Raw genomic sequence first — 23,193 nt, forward strand, 5'->3', positions numbered from 1 at the left:
GATTTTTGGAATTGAGGCTTGATTTTTGTTATTTTTGATCTCTGGGGCAAATTAGGGTTGGGACTTGATGTCTGGAACTTGATATCTGGAATTCAGACTTAATACCTTGAACCCATTAGGTTTCACACTTGATATCTGGAATTCAGACTTGATGTCTGGAACAAATTAGGGTTGGGACTTGATATCTGGAACTGGACACCAAAAAAGCATTTTATTGCAATTCAATAACTTTAATGCACTTCCATATCTTTAAAAAAGCCACAGTTTAATGCACTTCCATATCTTTAATAAAGCCACACCCTCCAGACTGGATTTTTGGAATTGGGACTAGTTTTTTGGAACTTGCTCCAAACTCAACTCTGATAGGCTGGGGCACCAACCCTGGCCCTAAGGCACACCCCACCCGACTCGGTTTCTGGGTTCCAGACTACTTTTTTGGGACTTGCTCCAAACTCAATTCTGATGTGCTGACATGTGCCACCAGACCATAAGACACTTCACCACACTCTTTTCTTTGGAAAACAGACAACTTCATCAGGAAAAACCCTTATATCTCGCTCCCTGAAAGACATTGGAGGAAACTTTCACCACAGGGTCGTACAGACTGGGCTCCTCTATCAAATTCCAGTGCTATTACACTAGGATTAGGGTTAATTCCAAAAATCGAGTCTCAATTCCAAAAATCGAGTCTCAATTCCAAAAATCGAGTCTCAATTCCAAAAGTCAAGTCTCAAACTCCTAACCGAGACTTGATTTTTGGAATTGAGACTTGATTTTTGGAATTGAGACTCGATTTTTGGAATTGAGACTTGATTTTTGGAATTGAGGCTTGATTTTTGATATTTTTGATCTCTGGGGCAAATTAGGGTTGTCACTTGATGTCTGGAACTTGATATCTGGAATTCAGACTTAATATCTTGAACCCACTAGGGTTCACACTTGATATCTGGAATTCAGACTTGATATCTGGAGCAAAGTAGGGTTGTGACATGATGTCTGGACCCTGGACACCAAGAAAACATTTTATTGCAATTCAATAACTTTAATGCACTTCCATATCTTTAGTAAGCCAAAAAACCTTTAAAGAAATACAATAACATCAAACATTTCAAAACACACTTTTAATAGAACAGCATGGAACAGAAGGTCATGGGGACACTTTGGGCTTGTTCTCCCACAGCCCTAAATCCTCCTGGGGAAAGTTGTTAGGAGCATGTTTCAGGCCATTTGGAGTGTATCGGTGCCTGTTTTGGAGACATTTAAATTTGATATTGAACTCTTTTAGTTTGAGCCTAGGCTCGTAAGCCCCAACACCACGTCAAGGTAGAGTTCACGTTGGGGTTGTTAACACAATGTGGTTTTGTCTAAGCAATGGGTCGGGTTAGGACTCGTTCCGGAAATCGAGTCCAAAGTCCTAACCGAGTGATTTCCAGAGCCATTTCACCCACTTGAAAGCCAGAAAAGTCATTTCTGATGGGCTATTGTGTTTCAGCATCCCATATAAGCCCTGGGAGTGGGGGGAAAAAAAATATTTTTTTGGATGAGTTTAGGCCCACGGTGTCGAGTAAAGGTATTAGGCCTTTGACCCATCCGTAGGGTCTGGCAACGAGGCCAATTTTTTTTTTTCAAAAATACGTTAAATATGGTTACCCTGAGCACCATGCATCCTTTTTTGTACACATACAACTTTCAGCCTGCAATAGGGCTCGCTCTGAAGTGAAGGAGTTAGGGTTAGCGGGTTAGGAAAATAGACTTCATTTCCGGAATTAGGCCTATTGACAGTATCCTATACCTGGAACGAGGCCTAACCTTTCAAAAACATTTAACACTACAAGTCCCAGCATTTTTCTGTCTACCTAGAAGACCCACATAGGGGCCGTTTGGCCCGACCGCTTTTCCCTTATGCACTCCTTTTGTTATGGTAATGAGGCTGTTAGTGGCAGTGTGTGGGGGGAGGGGGTCACCCTTCACACACTTCACACTTCAGTGGTGAAGTCATGTTGGCTGCTTCTGTGAGAATGAGGAATAAAAACACATTCTATTCTAAAATGTGAACATGTGACTGTCCCATGTGACCATAACATTTATCCCCATGGCAATTAATCAATTGAACAAGATATGGGAGATACATACTTAAAACTACACTTTAATGTACAAATGATTCCTTTTAACATTTCTAGCATTGATTGATGCCTCTGACCAGTGGTCTGTATTTATTTACACGTTTTGCTATTTATTGTGTTGTGATGGGTTTTTTTATTGTATGTGTTTTTTGTCACTCTGCTGTGCTGTAAGACAAATTGCCTTTTTTAAGGACATTAAAGCTTTCAACTCAAGTCAAGACGAGTCATAACGACTCATGTGACTGCAACCAGACAATTGTTTGATGGATAAATACCTCAGTGCACATGGACTATCGCTTCAGTTCCCTCAAGAATTTTGTGGTGAAAGAAGCTCCTCTCCAAGGAACGAAGATGCAGAGATTCAACAGGCATTGGAAATGATCCTGGATGGAGCAAACCCTTGCGACAAGTTCAAGTGGCTCCAGCCGTGTGCCACTATCAGCCACATTTCCATAACAAAATGAGTGTCCAGAGGGGGGACTTGAGGCCAATTGGCCCTCTTGTGGGTTTTCTAGGTAAAAAGGCCAAATGGCCCCTGTCTGGGAAAAAAATCATGTCTCCAAAATAGGTAAGGTTAGCGGGTTAGGGAAATAGACTTGATTTCCGGAATTAGGCCTATTGACAGTATCCTATACCCGGAACGAGGCCTAACCTTTCACAAAAACATTTTTTTAAAAATCATGTCTCCAAAATAGGTAGACTCCAAATGGGCTGAAACCTGCTCCTAACACCTTCCCCTGGGAAGTTTTTTGGCAAGTGGGACTTGGGCAAATTTTCACTACCGGCCTTCCATTGAAATGAATGGGTTAGGGTTTGTTTTTGAATAACTCTGAAACTAAAGGTCCTACGGCTTCGCGGATGCGTCGGCCACGATCGGGGACCACGACTTAGTGTGTGCGACGATTTTGAAGCCGCGGGGACATTCGGGTAATTTTTCACGAATATTTTTACACTTTTTTTCTGACCTGTGACCTTTGGGTGTATCTCAGGACAGGAAGGTGCTAGAGACTCGGTTCCGAGTCAGGCGCGCTCGGCGCCCTCGATTTAGGGGGGGTAGACTTGATTCTGGGTCAATAGCACCTTTTCCTGATTTTTTTGTGAATATTTCCAACAATTTTTACGAGGCCTTTTGCCGAGTGCGTTTCGGGCCGCCGTTCCGGACAGGAAGGTCGTACGGTCGTCAGACGAGTATCCCCCGTTTCGTCTCGCTTAGGGCTATCTACCGATAGGGGCGCGAGGCCCTAGCCCGAAAAGGCGGGCCGTGATTGGACGAAATCAAAATTCCAACCGGCAAGTATAAGCAATGGGGTCGGGTTAGGACTCGTTCCGGAAATCAAGTCCAAAGTCCTAACCGAGTGATTTCCAGAGTCATTTCACCCACTTGAAAGTCAGAAAAGTCATTTCTGATGTTCTATTGTGTTTCAGCATCCCATATAAGCCCTGGGAGTGGGGAAAAAAAAAAATTTGGATGATTTTAGGCCCACGGTGTCGAATAAGGGTATTAGGCCTTGGACGTAGGGTCTGGCTACGAGGCCGATTTTTTTTTTTCAAAAATCCCTTAAATATGGTTACCCTGAGCCCCACGCATCCTCTTTGTACACATACAACTTTCAGCCTGCAAAAGGGCTTGCTCTGAAGTGAAGGAGTCAGGGTTAGCGGGTTAGGGAAATAGACTTCATTTCCGGAATTAGGCCTATTGACAGTATCCTATACCCGGAATGAGGCCTAACCTTTCAAAAACATTTTTTAAAAAATCATGTTGCAGTTGCAAAGAGAATTCGCTACTAACGCAAACTTTACAGCACATCAGGGAACAAAGGACAAAAAAGGCTACCGGTAAACCCACTGAACTTTTTTATATGCAAACGCTGCGCTCGCGGTAATCCGTGGGCATGAGAAATGTTTGTTCCTTACCTGTGATTGGTTTAAACTTTCTTTCTCAGTGGTGTGTAGTAAAATATCTTCAGTTAAAGTGAACAAACTGCCTGTGAAAGGGCTAATGGTTAAAATGGTTCTTACTTTACAACTGGTTTTCTGTTCAGTTATATTTGTTCAGCAACATATTACCTGAATGATTACAAATTGTTAAAATATACTTAATTTACCTTATACATAAATATTTATATATTGTTGCCTAATTAACTTGGGTTTTGTTATAGAAAAACAAGCATTTATTCATACATGCTTTGTTGTAGAAAAACAGGCATTTATTCATACATTTATTTTATGTTTGTATGTTTAAAGGTTTTTAACCTTCTAGCTTCTACTTCTGATTCTGGTTCTATGTTTTGTTCTGGGAAAACCCACTACTACCACAATTATACTATAACGTCAGTTCCACTGAAAACCAATAAAATACAAGACGAGTGGAATGCTGTGTCCGAGTCCTTCCCTTTCAAGTGTGGGAAACCCTGATGCTCACATACACTTGACAGACCCTGTGTTTGACTTACATCTCTGTTGTTGTTGTGAAAAGTAGTGTGGGGGAAGGGCATCAGCAGCAGAGAGCTTCTGTGTGGGTGGGGAGGGGCAATAGCAGCAGAGAGCTTCTTCTAAGAGCATTTCTTTGACAAGACCCAGACTGGATTTTCCAAAAAAACACCTTGGCGGCGTGGCTTAGGGTCCTAAGGCGTGTCCCAGCACGTCAAAATTGAGTTTGGACCAGGATAGGACATTGGACTTCAATACCAGAATTAGGCCTATTGACAGTATCCTATACCCGGAACGAGGCCTAACCGTTCAAAAACATTTTAAAAAAAAATCATGTATCCAAAATAGGTAGACTCCAAATGGGCTGAAACGTGCTCCTAACATCTTCCCCCGGGAAGTTCTTTGGCAAGTGGGACTTGGGAAGTTTTCACGACTGGCCTTCCATTGAAATGAATGGGTTAGTGTTTGTTTTTGAATAACTCTGAAACTAAAGGACCTACGGCTTCGCGGACACCTCAGCCACGATCGGGGACCCCGAGTTAGGGTGTGTGACGATTTTGAAGCAGCGGGGACATTCGGGTTATTTTTCACGAATATTTTTACACTTTTTTTCTGACCTGTGACCTTTGGGTGTATCTCAGGACAGGAAGGTGCTAGAGACTCGGTTCAAAGTCAGGCGCGCTCAGTGCCCTCGATTTGGGGGGGGTAGACTCGATTCCGGGTCAATACCACCTTTTCCTGATTTTTTTGTGAATATTTCCAACTATTTTTACGAGGCCTTTGGCCGAGTGCGTTTCGGGCCGCCGTTCCGGACAGGAAGGTCGTACGGACGTCAGACGAGTATCCCCCGTATCGTCTCGCTTAGGGCTATCTACCGATAGGGGCGCGAGGCCCTAGGCCGAAAAGGCGGGCCGTGATTGGACGAAATCAAAATTCCAACCGGCAAGTCTAAGCGATGGGGTCGGGTTAGGACTCGTTCCGGAAATCAAGTCCAAAGTCCTAACCGAGTGATTTCCAGAGTCATTTCCCCCACTTGAAAGTCAGAAAAGTCATTTCTGATGGGCTATTGTGTTTCACCATCCCATATAAGCCCTGGGAGTGGGGGGAAAAAAAATAAAAAATTTTGGATGATTTTAGGCCCACGGTGTCGAGTAAGGGTATTAGGCCTTGGACGTAGGGTCTGGCGACGAGGCCGATTTTTTTTTTTTCAAAAATCCGTTAAATATGGTTACCCTGAGCCCCACGCATCCTCTTTGTACACATACAACTTTCAGCCTGCAAAAGGGCTTGCTCTGAAGTGAAGGAGTCAGGGTTAGCGGGTTAGGGAAATAGACTTCATTTCCGGAATTAGGCCTATTGACAGTATCCTATTCCCGGAACGAGGCCTAACCTTTCAAATACATTTTTTAAAAATCATGTATCCAAAATAGGTAGACTCCAAATGGGCTGAAACATGCTCCTAACACCTTCCCCTGGGAAGTTCTTTGGCAAGTGGGACTTGGGAGGTTTTCACTACCGGCCTTCCATTGAAATGAACGGGTTAGTGTTTGTTTTTGAATAACTCTGAAACTAAAGGTCCTACGGCTTCGCGGACACCTCGGCCACGATCGGGGACCCCGAGTTAAGGGGTGGGACGAATCTGAAACCGCGGGGACATTCGGGTAATTTTTCACGAATATTTTTACACTTTTTTTCTGACCTGTGAGCTTTGGGCGTATCTCGGGACAGGAAGGTGCTAGACACTCGGTTCCGAGTCAGGCGCGCTCGGCGCCCTCGATTTAGGGGGGGTAGACCAGATTCCGGGTCGATGGCACCTCTTCCTGATTTTTTTGTGAATATTTCTGACTATTTTTACGAGGCCTTCGGCCTAGTGCGTTTCGGGCCGCCGTTCCGGACGGGAAGGTCGTACGGACGTCGGACGAGTATCCCCCGTTCCGTCTCGCTCGGGGCTATCTACCGATGGGGGCGCGAGGCCCTAGCCCGAAAAGGCGGTCCGTGATCGGACGAAATCAAAATTCCAACCGGCAAGTCTAAGCGATGGGGTCGGGTTAGGACTCGTTCCGGAAATCGAGTCCAAAGTCCTAACCGAGTGATTTCCAGAGCCATTTCACCCACTTGAAAGTCAGAAAAGTCATTTCTGATGGGCTATTGTGTTTCAGCATCCCATATAAGCCCTGGGAGTGGGGGGAAAAAAAATAAAAAATTTTGGATGATTTTAGGCCCACGGTGTCGAGTAAGGGTATTAGGCCTTGGACGTAGGGTCTGGCGACGAGGCCGATTTTTTTTTTCAAAAATCCGTTAAATACGGTTACCCTGAGCCCCACGCATCCTCTTTGTACACATACAACTGTCAGCCTGCAAAAGGGCTCACTCTGAAGTGAAGGAATCAGTGTTAGCGGGTTAGGGAAATAGACTTCATTTCCGGAACGAATCCTAACCTAACTCATTGCTTAGACATTGCCGGTTGGAATTTCATTTTCCCTCCAAAAACGGTCGATTTTTTTGGGCCTGGGTTTTGCGCCTTTGGGTATCGGTAGAGAGCCGGGTCTGTGCGGCCCTACGGTAAAAGTTTTCTCGGGTGTCTTTCGTGGACCGAGTTATGGGCCTTTTTTGGAATGATTTTGAATTGAATTTTGAAACGAATGGGTTAGGGTTTGTTTTCGAATAACTCTGAAACTAAAGGTCCTACGGCTTCGCGGACGTGTCGGCCACGATCGGGGACCCCGATTTAGGGCGCGCGACGATTTTGAAGCCGCCGGGACGTTCGGGTAATTTTTCACGAATATTTTTACACTTTTTTTCCGACCTTTCACCTTCGGGCGTATCTCGGGACGGGAAGGCGCTAGAGACTCGGTTCCGAGTCAGGCGCGCTCGGCGCCCTCGATTTAGGGGGGGTAGACTCGATTCCGGGTCGACGGCACCTCTTCCTGATTTTTTTGTGAATATTTCCGACTATTTTTACGAGGCCTTCGGCCTAGTGCGTTTCGGGCCGCCGTTCCGGACGGGAAGGTCGTACGGACGTCGGACGAGCATCCCCCGTTTCGTCTCGCTCGGGGCTATCTACCGACGGGGGCGCGAGGCCCTAGGCCGAAAAGGCGGGCCGCGATCGGACGAAATCGAAATTCCAACCTGCAAGTCTAAGCGATGGGGTCGGGTTAGGACTCGTTCCGGAAATCGAGTCCAAAGTCCTAACCGAGTGATTTCCAGAGCCGTTTCCCCCACTTGAAAAATAATTTCTGACATCGACCCGTGCGGCTCGATCGGACTCGGTGCGCTATTACGTTGCACGACCCCTTTTTCCCCATTCATTTATATGGGCTTCTTTGGAGATACGTGAGATCTCGCCAGCAGATGGAGGCAAAACACAAGCGATAATACTCTGCCTCTCGACTTCAGTTCCACAGGGAATCTTGGTGTGATTTTCTGGGGTCTCCTCACAGGGCCTGGCTAAGCGCGCTGCATCACTCTCGCGATTTCCCACAGGGGAATTGTCTAGTTATTATTATTCTTATTCTTCTTATTATTTTTTTTTCAAAAATCCATTAAATACGGTTGCCCTGAGCCCCACGCATCCTTTTTTGTAGACATACAACTTTCAGCCTGCAAAAGGGCTCGCTCTGAAGTGAAGGAGTGAGGGTTAGCGGGTTAGGGAAATAGACTTCGTTTCCTTGAATTAGGCCTATTTACTGTATCCTATACCCGGAACGAGGCCTAACCTTTCACAAAAACATTTTTAAAAAAATCATGTCTCCAAAATATGTGCCAAACGCCTCCAAATGGGCTGAAACGTGCTCCTAACACCTTCCCCTGGGAAGTTTTTTTGGCAAGTGGGACTTGGCCGTTTCACCCACTTGAAAGTCAGAAAAGTCATTTCTGATGGGATATTGTGTTTCAGCATCCCATGTAAGCCCTGGGAGTGGGGGAAAAAAAAAATAAAAGGGTTTCATTTCATCCCAAATCATTTTGGATGATCTTAGGCCCACGGTGTCGAGTAAGGGTATTAGGCCTTGGACGTAGGGTCTGGCGACGAGGCCGATTTTTTTTTTTTCAAAAATCCGTTAAATACGGTTACCCTGAGGCCCCACGCATCCTCTTTTCAAACTGTTTTTACGGGCCTTCGGCCTTGGACGTTTCGGGCCGCCGTTCCGGACAGGAAGGTCGGACGGAGGTCGGACGAGTATCCCCCGATTCGTCTCGCTCGGGGCTATCTACCGATACCGCGTTTGTTACGGTTCGACCCCGTTTTAGGGGCGAGACGGTCGGACTTGATTTTTGGAACTCGGACTAGTTTTTTGGAACTCGTTCCCGGTTTCCCAAAAAAACGCTTCGGGGGAGTCGCCCGGGGTCCGGGGGCACGTCCCGTCGTATCGGAATCGAGTTTCGAGCGATATTTCAAAAAAGCGGTCTCGGATCCGGATGTCGGGTCGGGGGGGCGTGGCCTAGGGTCCGGGGGCGTGTCCCAGCCTATCAGAATCGAGTTTGGGGCGAGTTCCAAAAAACCAGTCCCAATTCCAAAAATCGAGTCCGGGGGGCGTGGCCTAGGGTCGGGGGGCGTGTCCCAGCCAATCAGAATCGAGTTTGGGGCAAGTTCCAAAAATCTAGTCCCAAGTCCAAAAATCGAGTCCGGGGGGCGTGGCCTAGGGTCGGGGGGCGTGTCCCAGCCAATCAGAATTGAGTTTGGGGCAAGTTCCAAAAAACCAGTCCCAATTCCAAAAATCGAGTCCGGGGGGCGTGGCCTAGGGTCGGGGGGCGTGTCCCAGCCAATCAGAATCGAGTTTGGGGCAAGTTCCAAAAAACTAGTCCCAATTCCAAAAATCGAGTCCGGGGGGCGTGGCCTAGGGTCGGGGGGCGTGTCCCAGCCAATCAGAATCAGGTTTGGGGCAAGTTCCAAAAAACTAGTCCCAATTCCAAAAATCAAGTCTGGGGGGCGTGGCCTAGGGTCCCGGGGGGGTCCGCAGCCAATCAGAATCGAGTTTGGGGCAAGTTCCAAAAAACTAGTCTGGAGTCCAGAAAACAAGTCTCTAGTGTTAGAGCGCCACCTAGAGTCCAATATGCCCTCGGCCTAGCCGACTAAGCTAAGCTATCCCAATTCCACAAACTGTGTTCTTGGATTCCAACTTGCCATTACCGATGAATGGTCGCAGTCTGTCGTGACCGGTCACGACGAAAAAATTCCAACTCCACAGTCCCCGCAATGGGGCCGGTTCCACAAATCAAGTCTATTTCCCTAACCCTAACCCTAACCCTAACCCTAACCCTAACCCTAACCCTAACCCTAACCCTAACCCTAACCCTAACCCTAACCCTAACCCTAACCCTAACCCTAACCCTAACCCTAACCCTAACCCTAACCCTAACCCTAACCCTAACCCTAACCCTAACCCTAACCCTAACCCTAACCCTAACCCTAACCCTAACCCTAACCCTAACCCTAACCCTAACCCTAACCCTAACCCTAACCCTAACCCTAACCCTAACCCTAACCCTAACCCTAACCCTAACCCTAACCCTAACCCTAACCCTAACCCTAACCCTAACCCTAACCCTAACCCTAACCCTAACCCTAACCCTAACCCTAACCCTAACCCTAACCCTAACCCTAACCCTAACCCTAACCCTAACCCTAACCCTAACCCTAACCCTAACCCTAACCCTAACCCTAACCCTAACCCTAACCCTAACCCTAACCCTAACCCTAACCCTAACCCTAACCCTAACCCTAACCCTAACCCTAACCCTAACCCTAACCCTAACCCTAACCCTAACCCTAACCCTAACCCTAACCCTAACCCTAACCCTAACCCTAACCCTAACCCTAACCCTAACCCTAACCCTAACCCTAACCCTAACCCTAACCCTAACCCTAACCCTAACCCTAACCCTAACCCTAACCCTAACCCTAACCCTAACCCTAACCCTAACCCTAACCCTAACCCTAACCCTAACCCTAACCCTAACCCTAACCCTAACCCTAACCCTAACCCTAACCCTAACCCTAACCCTAACCCTAACCCTAACCCTAACCCTAACCCTAACCCTAACCCTAACCCTAACCCTAATTAGGAAAATGAAGGAGAATAGACTCTTAAGGCGGAATTCGATTCCACAAATCAAGTCCGAAATTTCAGAAAGCTATTAAATGATAATCCTGCGGCATAGGTCGCTTTTTGGGATTGTGTAGAAGGTTATTACAGATTTTTTGACACCTTTGAAATAAATTTTCGATCTTCTTATGATTTTATACCGCAATAAAACCCCTTAAGCCTAATTACCACTAATTATTGTTGCAATATACTACCCTGTCACAGGGTGGCCGTTGTAAAAACTAGGTTTATGGATTCCGGACTACTTTTTTGGAACTTGCTCCAATAGGCTGGGACACCCCCCTGGACGCTAGGCCACGCCCCCCCAGACTTGATTTTTGGAATTGGGACTAGTTTTTTGGAACTTGCCCCAAACTTAATTCTGATAGGCTGGGACACACCCCTAGACCCTAGGCCACGCCCCCCAGACTCGATTTTTGGAATTGGGACTAGTTTTTTGGAACTTGCCCCAAACTTGATTCTGATAGGCTGGGACACACCCCTGGAACATGGGCCACGCCCCCCCAGACTAGATTTTTGGAATTGGGACTAGTTTTTTGGAACTTGCCCCAAACTTAATTCTGATAGGCTGGGACACACCCCTGGACCCTAGGCCACGCCCCCCAGACTCGATTTATGGATCCGAGCCTACTTTTCTGGAAATCGCTCGAAACTTAATTCCGATATGCCGGCACGTGCCCCCGGACCCCAGGCCACTCCCCCAAAGTGTTTTTTGGGAAACCGGGACCGAGTTCCGAAAAACTAGTCCGAGTTCCAAAAATCAAGTCCGACCGTCTCGCACCTAAAACGGGGTCGATTTGTAACAAATGCTGTATCGGTAGATAGCCCTAAGCGAGACGAAAAGGGGGATACTTGTCTGACGTCCGTACGACTTTCCTGTCCCGAACGGCGGCCCGAAACGCACTAGGAAAAAGGCCTCATAAAAATTGTTGGAAATATTCACAAAAAATCAGGAAAAGGTGCTATTGACTCGCAATTGAGGCTACCCCCCCTAAATCGCGGGCGTTGAGCGCGCCTGACTTGGAACCGAGTCCCTAGCACCTTCCTGTCCCGAGATACACCCGAAGGTGAAAGGTCAGAAAAAAAGTGTAAAAATATTCGTGAAAAATTACCCGAATGTCCGTGCGGCTTCAAAATCGTCACACGCCCTAACTCTGGGTCCGCGATCGTGGCCGAGGCGTCCGCTGAACCTAGGCCCAAAAAAATCGACCGTTTTTGGAGGGAAAATGAAATTCCAACCGGCAAGTCTAAGCAATGGCGTCGGGTTTGGATTCGTTCAGGAAATCGAGTCCAAAGTCCTAACCGAGTGATTTCCAGAGCCATTTCACCCACTTGAAAGTCAGAAAAGTCATTTCTGATGGGCTATTGTGTTTCAGCATCCCATATAAGCCCTGGGAGTGGGGGAAAAAAAATAAAAATTTTTGGAAGATTTTAGGCCCACGGTGTCGAGTAAGGGTATTAGGCCTTTGACATAGGGGCTGGCCACGAGGCCTATTTTTTTTTTTTTTCAAAAATCCATTAAATATGGTTACCCTGAGCCTCACACATCCTTTTTTTGTACACATACAACTTTCAGCCTGCAAAAGGGCTCGCTCTGAAGTGAAGGAGTTACAATTACGGCTTTAGGCAAATAGACTTGATTTCCGGAACGAGTCCTAACCTAACTCATTGCTTAGACATTGCCGGTTGGAATTTCATTTTCCCTCCAAAAACGGTCAATTTTTTTGGGCCTAGGTTTCGCGGATGCCTCGGCCACGATCGGGGACCCCGAGTTAGGGCTTGCTAAGGTTTTGAAGCCGCGGGGAGATTCGGGTAATTTTTCACGAATATTTTTACACTTTTTTCTGACCTTTCACCTTTGGGCGTATCTCGGGACAGGAAGGTGCTAGAGACTCGGTTCTGAGTCAGGCGCGCTCAGCGCCCTCGATTTAGGGGGGGTAGACTCGATTCCGGGTCAATAGCACCTTTTCCTGATTTTTTTGTGAATATTTCCAACTATTTTTACGAGGCCTTTGGCCGAGTGCGTTTTGGGCCGCCGTTCCGGACAGGAAGGTCGTACGGACGTCAGACGAGTACCCGCAGTTACGTCTCGCTTCGGGCTATCGCCCGAAAGGGGCGCGAGACCCTAGCCCGAAAAGGCTTGCCGTGATTGGACAAAATCTAAATTCCAACAGGTAATGTCTAAGCAATGGAGGCCACAACTCAAGTCCAATCTCCTAACCTAAGTGTGTGGGGGATGGGCAGTAGCAGCTGAGAGCTTCTTCTAAGAGCTTTTCTTTGACTGTGACAAGGCCCCGAACTGGATTTTTGGAATTCAGGCTCGATTTTTGGAATTGAGGCTTGATTTTTGGAATTGAGACTCGATTTTTGGAATTGAGGCTTGATTTTTGATATTTTTTATCTCTGGGGCAAGTTCGGGTTGTGACTTGATGTCTGGAACTTGATATCTGGAATTCAGACTTAATACCTTGAACCCATTATGTTTCACACTTGATATCTGGAATTCAGACTTGATATCTGGAACAAATTAGGGTTGGGACTTGATATCTGGAACTGGACACCAAAAAAGCATTTAATTGCAATTCAATAACTTTAATGCACTTCCATATCTTTGATAAAGCCACAATTTAATGCACTTCCATATCTTTAATAAAGCCACACCCCCCAGACTCGATTTTTGGAATTGGGACTAGTTTTTTGGAACTTGCTCCAAACTCAACTCTGATAGGCTGGGGCACCAACCCTGGCCCTAAGGCACACCCCACCCGACTCGGTTTCTGGGTTCCAGACTACTTTTTTGGGACTTGCTCCAAACTCAATTCTGATGTGCGGGCATGTGCCACCAGACCATAAGACACTTCACCACACTCTTTTCTTTGGAAAACAGACAACTTCATCAGGAAAAACCCTTATATCTCACTCCCTGAAAGACATTGGAGGAAACTTACACCACAGGGTCGTACAGACTGGGCTCCTCTATCAAATTCCAGTGCTATTACACTAGGATTAGGGTTAATTCCAAAAATCGAGTCTCAATTCCAAAAATCGAGTCTCAATTCCAAAAATCAAGTCTCAATTCCAAAAATCAAGTCTCAAACTCCTAACCGAGACTTGATATTTGGAATTGAGACTTGATTTTTGGAATTGAGACTCGATTTTTGGAATTGAGACTCGATTTTTGGAATTGAGGCTTGATTTTTGTTATTTTTGATCTCTGGGGCAAAGTAGGGTTGTGACTTGTTGTCTGGAACTTGATATCTGGAATTCAGACTTACTACCTTGAACCCATTAGGTTTCACACTTGATATCTGGAATTCAGACTTGATATGTGGAACAAATTAGGGTTGGGACTTGATATCTGGAACTGGACACCAAGAAAGCATTTTATTGCAATTCAATAACTTTAATGCACTTCCATGTCTTTAATAAAGCCACAATTTAATGCACTTCCATATCTTTAATGAAGCCACACCCTCCAGACTGGATTTTTGGACTTCAGACTACTTTTTTGGAACTTGCTCAAAACTCAATTCTGATAGGCTGGGGCACCAACCCTGGCCCTAAGCCACAGCCCACCCGACTCGGTTTCTGGGTTCCAGACTACTTTTTTGGGACTTGCTCCAAACTCAATTCTGATGTGCTGACATGTGCCACCAGACCATAAGACACTTCACCACAATCTTTTCTTTGGAAAACAGACAACTTCATCAGGAAAAACCGTTATATCTCGCTCCCTGAAAGACATTGGAGGAAACTTTCACCACAGGGTCGTACAGACTGGGCTCCTCTATCAAATTCCAGTGCTATTACACTAGGATTAGGGTTAATTCCAAAAATCAAGTCTCAATTCCAAAAATCGAGTCTCAATTCCAAAAATCAAGTCTCAATTCCAAAAATCAAGTCTCAAACTCCTAACCGAGACTTGATATTTGGAATTGAGACTTGATTTTTGGAATTGAGACTCGATTTTTCGAATTGAGACTCGATTTTTGGAATTGAGGCTTGATTTTTGTTATTTTTGATCTCTGGGGCAAAGTAGGGTTGTGACTTGATGTCTGGAACTTGATATCTGGAATTCAGACTTAATACCTTGAACCCATTAGGTTTCACACTTGATATCTGGAATTCAGACTTGATATCTGGAACAAATTAGGGTTGGGACTTGATATCTGGAACTGGACACCAAAAAAGCATTTTATTGCAATTCAATAACTTTAATGCACTTCCATGTCTTTAATAAAGCCACAATTTAATGCACTTCCATATCTTTAATGAAGCCACACCCTCCAGACTGGATTTTTGGACTTCAGACTACTTTTTTGGAACTTGCTCAAAACTCAATTCTGATAGGCTGGGTAACCAACCCTGGCCCTAAGCCACAGCCCACCCGACTCGGTTTCTGGTTTCCAGACTACTTTTTTGGGACTTGCTCCAAACTCAATTCTGATGTGCTGACATGTGCCACCAGACCATAAGACACTTCACCACACTCTTTTCTTTGGAAAACAGACAACTTCATCAGGAAAAACCCTTATATCTCGCTCCCTGAAAGACATTGGAGGAAACTTTCACCACAGGGTCGTACAGACTGGGCTCCTCTATCAAATTCCAGTGCTATTACACTAGGATTAGGGTTAATTCCAAAAATCGAGTCTCAATTCCAAAAATCGAGTTTCAATTCCAAAAATCAAGTCTCAATTCCAAAAATCAAGTCTCAAACTCCTAACCGAGACTTGATATTTGGAATTGAGACTTGATTTTTGGAATTGAGACTCGATTTTTGGAATTGAGACTTGATTTTTGGAATTGAGGCTTGATTTTTGTTATTTTTGATCTCTGGGGCAAAGTAGGGTTGTGACTTGATGTCTGGAACTTGATATCTGGAATTCAGACTTAATACCTTGAACCCATTAGGTTTCACACTTGATATCTGGAATTCAGACTTGATATGTGGAACAAATTAGGGTTGGGACTTGATATCTGGAACTGGACACCAAAAAAGCATTTTATTGCAATTCAATAACTTTAATGCACTTCCATGTCTTTAATAAAGCCACACCCTCCAGACTGGATTTTTGGACTTCAGACTACTTTTTTGGAACTTGCTCAAAACTCAATTCTGATAGGCTGGGGCACCAACCCTGGCCCTAAGCCACAGCCCACCCGACTCGGTTTCTGGGTTCCAGACTACTTTTTTGGGACTTGCTCCAAACTCAATTCTGATGTGCTGACATGTGCCACCAGACCATAAGACACTTCACCACACTCTTTTCTTTGGAAAACAGACAACTTCATCAGGAAAAACCCTTATATCTCGCTCCCTGAAAGACATTAGAGGAAACTTTCACCACAGGGTCGTACAGACTGGGCTCCTCTATCAAATTCCAGTGCTATTACACTAGGATTAGGGTTAATTCCAAAAATCGAGTCTCAATTCCAAAAATCGAGTCTCAATTCCAAAAATCAAGTCTCAATTCCAAAAATCAAGTCTCAAACTCCTAACCGAGACTTGATATTTGGAATTGAGACTTGATTTTTGGAACTGAGACTCGATTTTTGGAATTGAGACTTGATTTTTGGAATTGAGGCTTGATTTTTGTTATTTTTGATCTCTGGGGCAAAGTAGGGTTGTGACTTGATGTCTGGAACTTGATATCTGGAATTCAGACTTAATACCTTGAACCCATTAGGTTTCACACTTGATATCTGGAATTCAGACTTGATATCTGGAACAAATTAGGGTTGGGACTTGATATCTGGAACTGGACACCAAAAAAGCATTTTATTGCAATTCAATAACTTTAATGCACTTCCATGTCTTTAATAAAGCCACAATTTAATGCACTTCCATATCTTTAATGAAGCCACACCCTCCAGACTGGATTTTTGGACTTCAGACTACTTTTTTGGAACTTGCTCAAAACTCAATTCTGATAGGCTGGGTAACCAACCCTGGCCCTAAGCCACAGCCCACCCAACTCGGTTTCTGGTTTCCAGACTACTTTTTTGGGACTTGCTCCAAACTCAATTCTGATGTGCTGACATGTGCCACCAGACCATAAGACACTTCACCACACTCTTTTCTTTGTAAAACAGACAACTTCATCAGGAAAAACCCTTATATCTCGCTCCCTGAAAGACATTGGAGGAAACTTTCACCACAGGGTCGTACAGACTGGGCTCCTCTATCAAATTCCAGTGCTATTACACTAGGATTAGGGTTAATTCCAAAAATCGAGTCTCAATTCCAAAAATCGAGTCTCAATTCCAAAAATCAAGTCTCAATTCCAAAAATCAAGTCTCAAACTCCTAACCGAGACTTGATATTTGGAATTGAGACTTGATTTTTGGAATTGAGGCTTGATTTTTGTTATTTTTGATCTCTGGGGCAAAGAAGGGTTGTGACTTGATGTCTGGAACTTGCTATCTGGAATTCAGACTTAATACCTTGAACCCATTAGGTTTCACACTTGATATCTGGAATTCAGACTTGATATCTGGAACAAATTAGGGTTGGGACTTGATATCTGGAACTGGACACCAAAAAAGCATTTTATTGCAATTCAATAACTTTAATGCACTTCCATGTCTTTAATAAAGCCACAATTTAATGCACTTCCATATCTTTAATGAAGCCACACCCTCCTGACTGGATTTTTGGACTTCAGACTACTTTTTTGGAACTAGCTCAAAACTCAATTCTGATAGGCTGGGGCACCAACCCTGGCCCTAAGCCACAGCCCACCCAACTCGGTTTCTGGGTTCCAGACTACTTTTTTGGAACTTGCTCCAACCTCAATTCTGATGTGCTGACATGTGCCACCAGACCATAAGACACTTCACCACACTCTTTTCTTTGGAAAACAGACATCTTCATCAGGAAAAACCCTTATATCTCGATCCCTGAAAGACATTGGAGGAAACTTTCACCACAGGGTCGTGCAGACTGGGCTCCTCTATCAAATTCCAGTGCTATTACACTAGGATTAGGGTTAATTCCAAAAATCGAGTCTCAATTCCAAAAATCGAGTCTCAATTCCAAAAATCAAGTCTCAATTCCAAATATCAAGTCTCAATTCCAAAAATCGAGTCTCAATTCCAAAAATCAAGTCTCAAACTCCTAACCCTAATCCTAACCGAGACTTGATTTTTGGAATTGAGACTCGATTTTTGGAATTGAGACTTGATTTTTGGAATTGAGACTTGATATTTGGAATTGAGACTTGATTTTTGGAATTGAGACTTGATTTTTGGAATTGAGGCTTGATTTTTGTTATTTTTGATCTCTGGGGCAAATTAGGGTTGGGCCTTGATGTCTGGAACTTGATATCTGGAATTCAGACTTAATACCTTGAACCCATTAGGTTTCACACTTGATATCTGGAATTCAGACTTGATGTCTGGAACAAATTAGGGTTGGGACTTGATATCTGGAACTGGACACCAAAAAAGCATTTTATTGCAATTCAATAACTTTAATGCACTTCCATATCTTTAAAAAAGCCACAGTTTAATGCACTTCCATATCTTTAATAAAGCCACACCCTCCAGACTGGATTTTTGGAATTGGGACTAGTTTTTTGGAACTTGCTCCAAACTCAACTCTGATAGGCTGGGGCACCAACCCTGGCCCTAAGGCACACCCCACCCGACTCGGTTTCTGGGTTCCAGACTACTTTTTTGGGACTTGCTCCAAACTCAATTCTGATGTGCTGACATGTGCCACCAGACCATAAGACACTTCACCACACTCTTTTCTTTGGAAAACAGACAACTTCATCAGGAAAAACCCTTATATCTCGCTCCCTGAAAGACATTGGAGGAAACTTTCACCACAGGGTCGTACAGACTGGGCTCCTCTATCAAATTCCAGTGCTATTACACTAGGATTAGGGTTAATTCCAAAAATCGAGTCTCAATTCCAAAAATCGAGTCTCAATTCCAAAAATCGAGTCTCAATTCCAAAAGTCAAGTCTCAAACTCCTAACCGAGACTTGATTTTTGGAATTGAGACTTGATTTTTGGAATTGAGACTCGATTTTTGGAATTGAGACTTGATTTTTGGAATTGAGGCTTGATTTTTGATATTTTTGATCTCTGGGGCAAATTAGGGTTGTCACTTGATGTCTGGAACTTGATATCTGGAATTCAGACTTAATATCTTGAACCCACTAGGGTTCACACTTGATATCTGGAATTCAGACTTGATATCTGGAGCAAAGTAGGGTTGTGACATGATGTCTGGACCCTGGACACCAAGAAAACATTTTATTGCAATTCAATAACTTTAATGCACTTCCATATCTTTAGTAAGCCAAAAAACCTTTAAAGAAATACAATAACATCAAACATTTCAAAACACACTTTTAATAGAACAGCATGGAACAGAAGGTCATGGGGACACTTTGGGCTTGTTCTCCCACAGCCCTAAATCCTCCTGGGGAAAGTTGTTAGGAGCATGTTTCAGGCCATTTGGAGTGTATCGGTGCCTGTTTTGGAGACATTTAAATTTGATATTGAACTCTTTTAGTTTGAGCCTAGGCTCGTAAGCCCCAACACCACGTCAAGGTAGAGTTCACGTTGGGGTTGTTAACACAATGTGGTTTTGTCTAAGCAATGGGTCGGGTTAGGACTCGTTCCGGAAATCGAGTCCAAAGTCCTAACCGAGTGATTTCCAGAGCCATTTCACCCACTTGAAAGCCAGAAAAGTCATTTCTGATGGGCTATTGTGTTTCAGCATCCCATATAAGCCCTGGGAGTGGGGGGAAAAAAAAAATTTTTTTGGATGAGTTTAGGCCCACGGTGTCGAGTAAAGGTATTAGGCCTTTGACCCATCTGTAGGGTCTGGCAACGAGGCCAATTTTTTTTTTTCAAAAATACGTTAAATACGGTTACCCTGAGCACCATGCATCCTTTTTTGTACACATACAACTTTCAGCCTGCAATAGGGCTCGCTCTTAAGTGAAGGAGTTAGGGTTAGCGGGTTAGGGAAATAGACTTCATTTCCGGAATTAGGCCTATTGACAGTATCCTATACCTGGAACGAGGCCTAACCTTTCAAAAACATTTAACACTACAAGTCCCAGCATTTTTCTGTCTACCTAGAAGACCCACATAGGGGCCGTTTGGCCCGACCGCTTTTCCCTTATGCACTCCTTTTGTTATGGTAATGAGGCTGTTAGTGGCAGTGTGTGGGGGGAGGGGGTCACCCTTCACACACTTCACACTTCAGTGGTGAATTCATGTTGGCTGCTTCTGTGAGAATGAGGAATAAAAACACATTCTATTCTAAAATGTGAACATGTGAATGTCCCATGTGACCATAACATTTATCCCCATGGCAATTAATCAATTGAACAAGATATGGGAGATACATACTACACTCATACTTGTGTTAATGTACAAATGATTCCTTTTAACATTTCTAGCATTGATTGATGCCTCTGACCAGTGGTCTGTATTTATTTACACGTTTTGCTATTTATTGTGTTGTGATGGGTTTTTTTATTGTATGTGTTTTTTGTCACTCTGCTGTGCTGTAAGACAAATTGCCTTTTTTAAGGACATTAAAGCTTTCAACTCAAGTCAAGACGAGTCATAACGACTCATGTGACTGCAACCAGACAATTGTTTGATGGATAAATACCTCAGTGCACATGGACTATCGCTTCAGTTCCCTCAAGAATTTTGTGGTGAAAGAAGCTCCTCTCCAAGGAACGAAGATGCAGAGATTCAACAGGCATTGGAAATGATCCTGGATGGAGCAAACCCTTGCGACAAGTTCAAGTGGCTCCAGCCGTGTGCCACTATCAGCCACATTTCCATAACAAAATGAGTGTCCAGAGGGGGGACTTGAGGCCAATTGGCCCTCTTGTGGGTTTTCTAGGTAAAAAGGCCAAATGGCCCCTCTCTGGGAAAAAAATCATGTCTCCAAAATAGGTAGGGTTAGCGGGTTAGGGAAATAGACTTGATTTCCGGAATTAGGCCTATTGACAGTATCCTATACCCGGAACGAGGCCTAACCTTTCACAAAAACATTTTTTTAAAAATCATGTCTCCAAAATAGGTAGACTCCAAATGGGCTGAAACCTGCTCCTAACACCTTCCCCCTGGGAAGTTTTTTGGCAAGTGGGACTTGGGCAAATTTTCACTACCGGCCTTCCATTGAAATGAATGGGTTAGGGTTTGTTTTTGAATAACTCTGAAACTAAAGGTCCTACGGCTTCGCGGATGAGTCGGCCACGATCGGGGACCGCGACTTAGTGTGTGCGACGATTTTGAAGCCGCGGGGACATTCGGGTAATTTTTCACGAATATTTTTACACTTTTTTTCTGACCTGTGACCTTTGGGTGTATCTCAGGACAGGAAGGTGCTAGAGACTCGGTTCCGAGTCAGGCGCGCTCGGCGCCCTCGATTTAGGGGGGGTAGACTTGATTCTGGGTCAATAGCACCTTTTCCTGATTTTTTTGTGAATATTTCCAACAATTTTTACGAGGCCTTTTGCCGAGTGCGTTTCGGGCCGCCGTTCCGGACAGGAAGGTCGTACGGACGTCAGACGAGTATCCCCCGTTTCGTCTCGCTTAGGGCTATCTACCGATAGGGGCGCGAGGCCCTAGCCCGAAAAGGCGGGCCGTGATTGGACGAAATCAAAATTCCAACCGGCAAGTCTAAGCAATGGGGTCGGGTTAGGACTCGTTCCGGAAATCAAGTCCAAAGTCCTAACCGAGTGATTTCCAGAGTCATTTCCCCCACTTGAAAGTCAGAAAAGTCATTTCTGATGGGCTATTGTGTTTCACCATCCCATATAAGCCCTGGGAGTGGGGAAAAAATAAAAATAAAAATTGGATGATTTTAGGCCCACGGTGTCGAGTAAGGGTATTAGGCCTTGGACGTAGGGTCTGGCGACGAGGCCGATTTTTTTTTTTCAAAAATCCATTAAATATGGTTACCCTGAGCCCCACGCATCCTCTTTGTACACATACACCTTTCAGCCTGCAAAAGGGCTGGCTCTGAAGTGAAGGAGTCAGGGTTAGCGGGTTAGGGAAATAGACTTCATTTCCGGAATTAGGCCTATTGACAGTATCCTATACCCGGAACGAGGCCTAACCTTTCAAAAACATTTTTTAAAAAATCATGTTGCAGTTGCAAAGAGAATTTACTACTAACGCAAACTTTACAGCACATCAGGGAAAAAAGGACAAAAAAGGCTACCGGTAAACCCACTGAACTTTTTTATATGCAAACGCTGCGCTCGCAGTAATCCGTGGGCATGACAAATGTTTGTTCCTTACCTGTGATTGGTTTAAACTTTCTTTCTCAGTGGTGTGTAGTAAAATATCTTCAGTTAAAGTGAACAAACTGCCTGTGAAAGGGCTAATGGTTAAAATGGTTCTTACTTTACAACTGGTTTTCTGTTCAGTTATATTTGTTCAGCAACATATTACCTGAATGATTACAAATTGTTAAAATATACTTAATTTACCTTATACATAAATATTTATATATTGTTGCCTAATTAACTTGGGTTTTGTTATAGAAAAACAAGCATTTATTCATACATGCTTTGTTGTAGAAAAACAGGCATTTATTCATACATTTATTTTATGTTTGTATGTTTAAAGGTTTTTAACCTTCTAGCTTCTACTTCTGATTCTGGTTCTATGTTTTGTTCTGGGAAAACCCACTACTACCACAATTATACTATAACGTCAGTTCCACTGAAAACCAATAAAATACAAGACGAGTGGAATGCTGTGTCCGAGTCCTTCCCTTTCAAGTGTGGGAAACCCTGATGCTCACATACACTTGACAGACCCTGTGTTTGACTTACATCTCTGTTGTTGTTGTGAAAAGTAGTGTGGGGGAAGGGCATCAGCAGCAGAGAGCTTCTGTGTGGGTGGGGAGGGGCAATAGCAGCAGAGAGCTTCTTCTAAGAGCATTTCTTTGACAAGACCCAGACTGGATTTTCCAAAAAAACACCTTGGCGGCGTGGCTTAGGGTCCTAAGGCGTGTCCCAGCACGTCAAAATTGAGTTTGGACCAGGATAGGACATTGGACTTCAATACCAGAATTAGGCCTATTGACAGTATCCTATACCCGGAACGAGGCCTAACCGTTCAAAAACATTTTAAAAAAAAATCATGTATCCAAAATAGGTAGACTCCAAATGGGCTGAAACGTGCTCCTAACATCTTCCCCCGGGAAGTTCTTTGGCAAGTGGGACTTGGGAAGTTTTCACGACTGGCCTTCCATTGAAATGAATGGGTTAGTGTTTGTTTTTGAATAACTCTGAAACTAAAGGACCTACGGCTTCGCGGACACCTCAGCCATGATCGGGGACCCCGAGTTAGGGTGTGTGACGATTTTGAAGCAGCGGGGACATTCGGGTTATTTTTCACGAATATTTTTACACTTTTTTTCTGACCTGTGACCTTTGGGTGTATCTCAGGACAGGAAGGTGCTAGAGACTCGGTTCAAAGTCAGGCGCGCTCAGTGCCCTCGATTTAGGGGGGGGTAGACTCGATTCCGGGTCAAT

Source organism: Neoarius graeffei, chromosome 24, assembly GCF_027579695.1.
Source record: "Neoarius graeffei isolate fNeoGra1 chromosome 24, fNeoGra1.pri, whole genome shotgun sequence".
Classification (NCBI taxonomy): domain Eukaryota; kingdom Metazoa; phylum Chordata; class Actinopteri; order Siluriformes; family Ariidae; genus Neoarius; species Neoarius graeffei.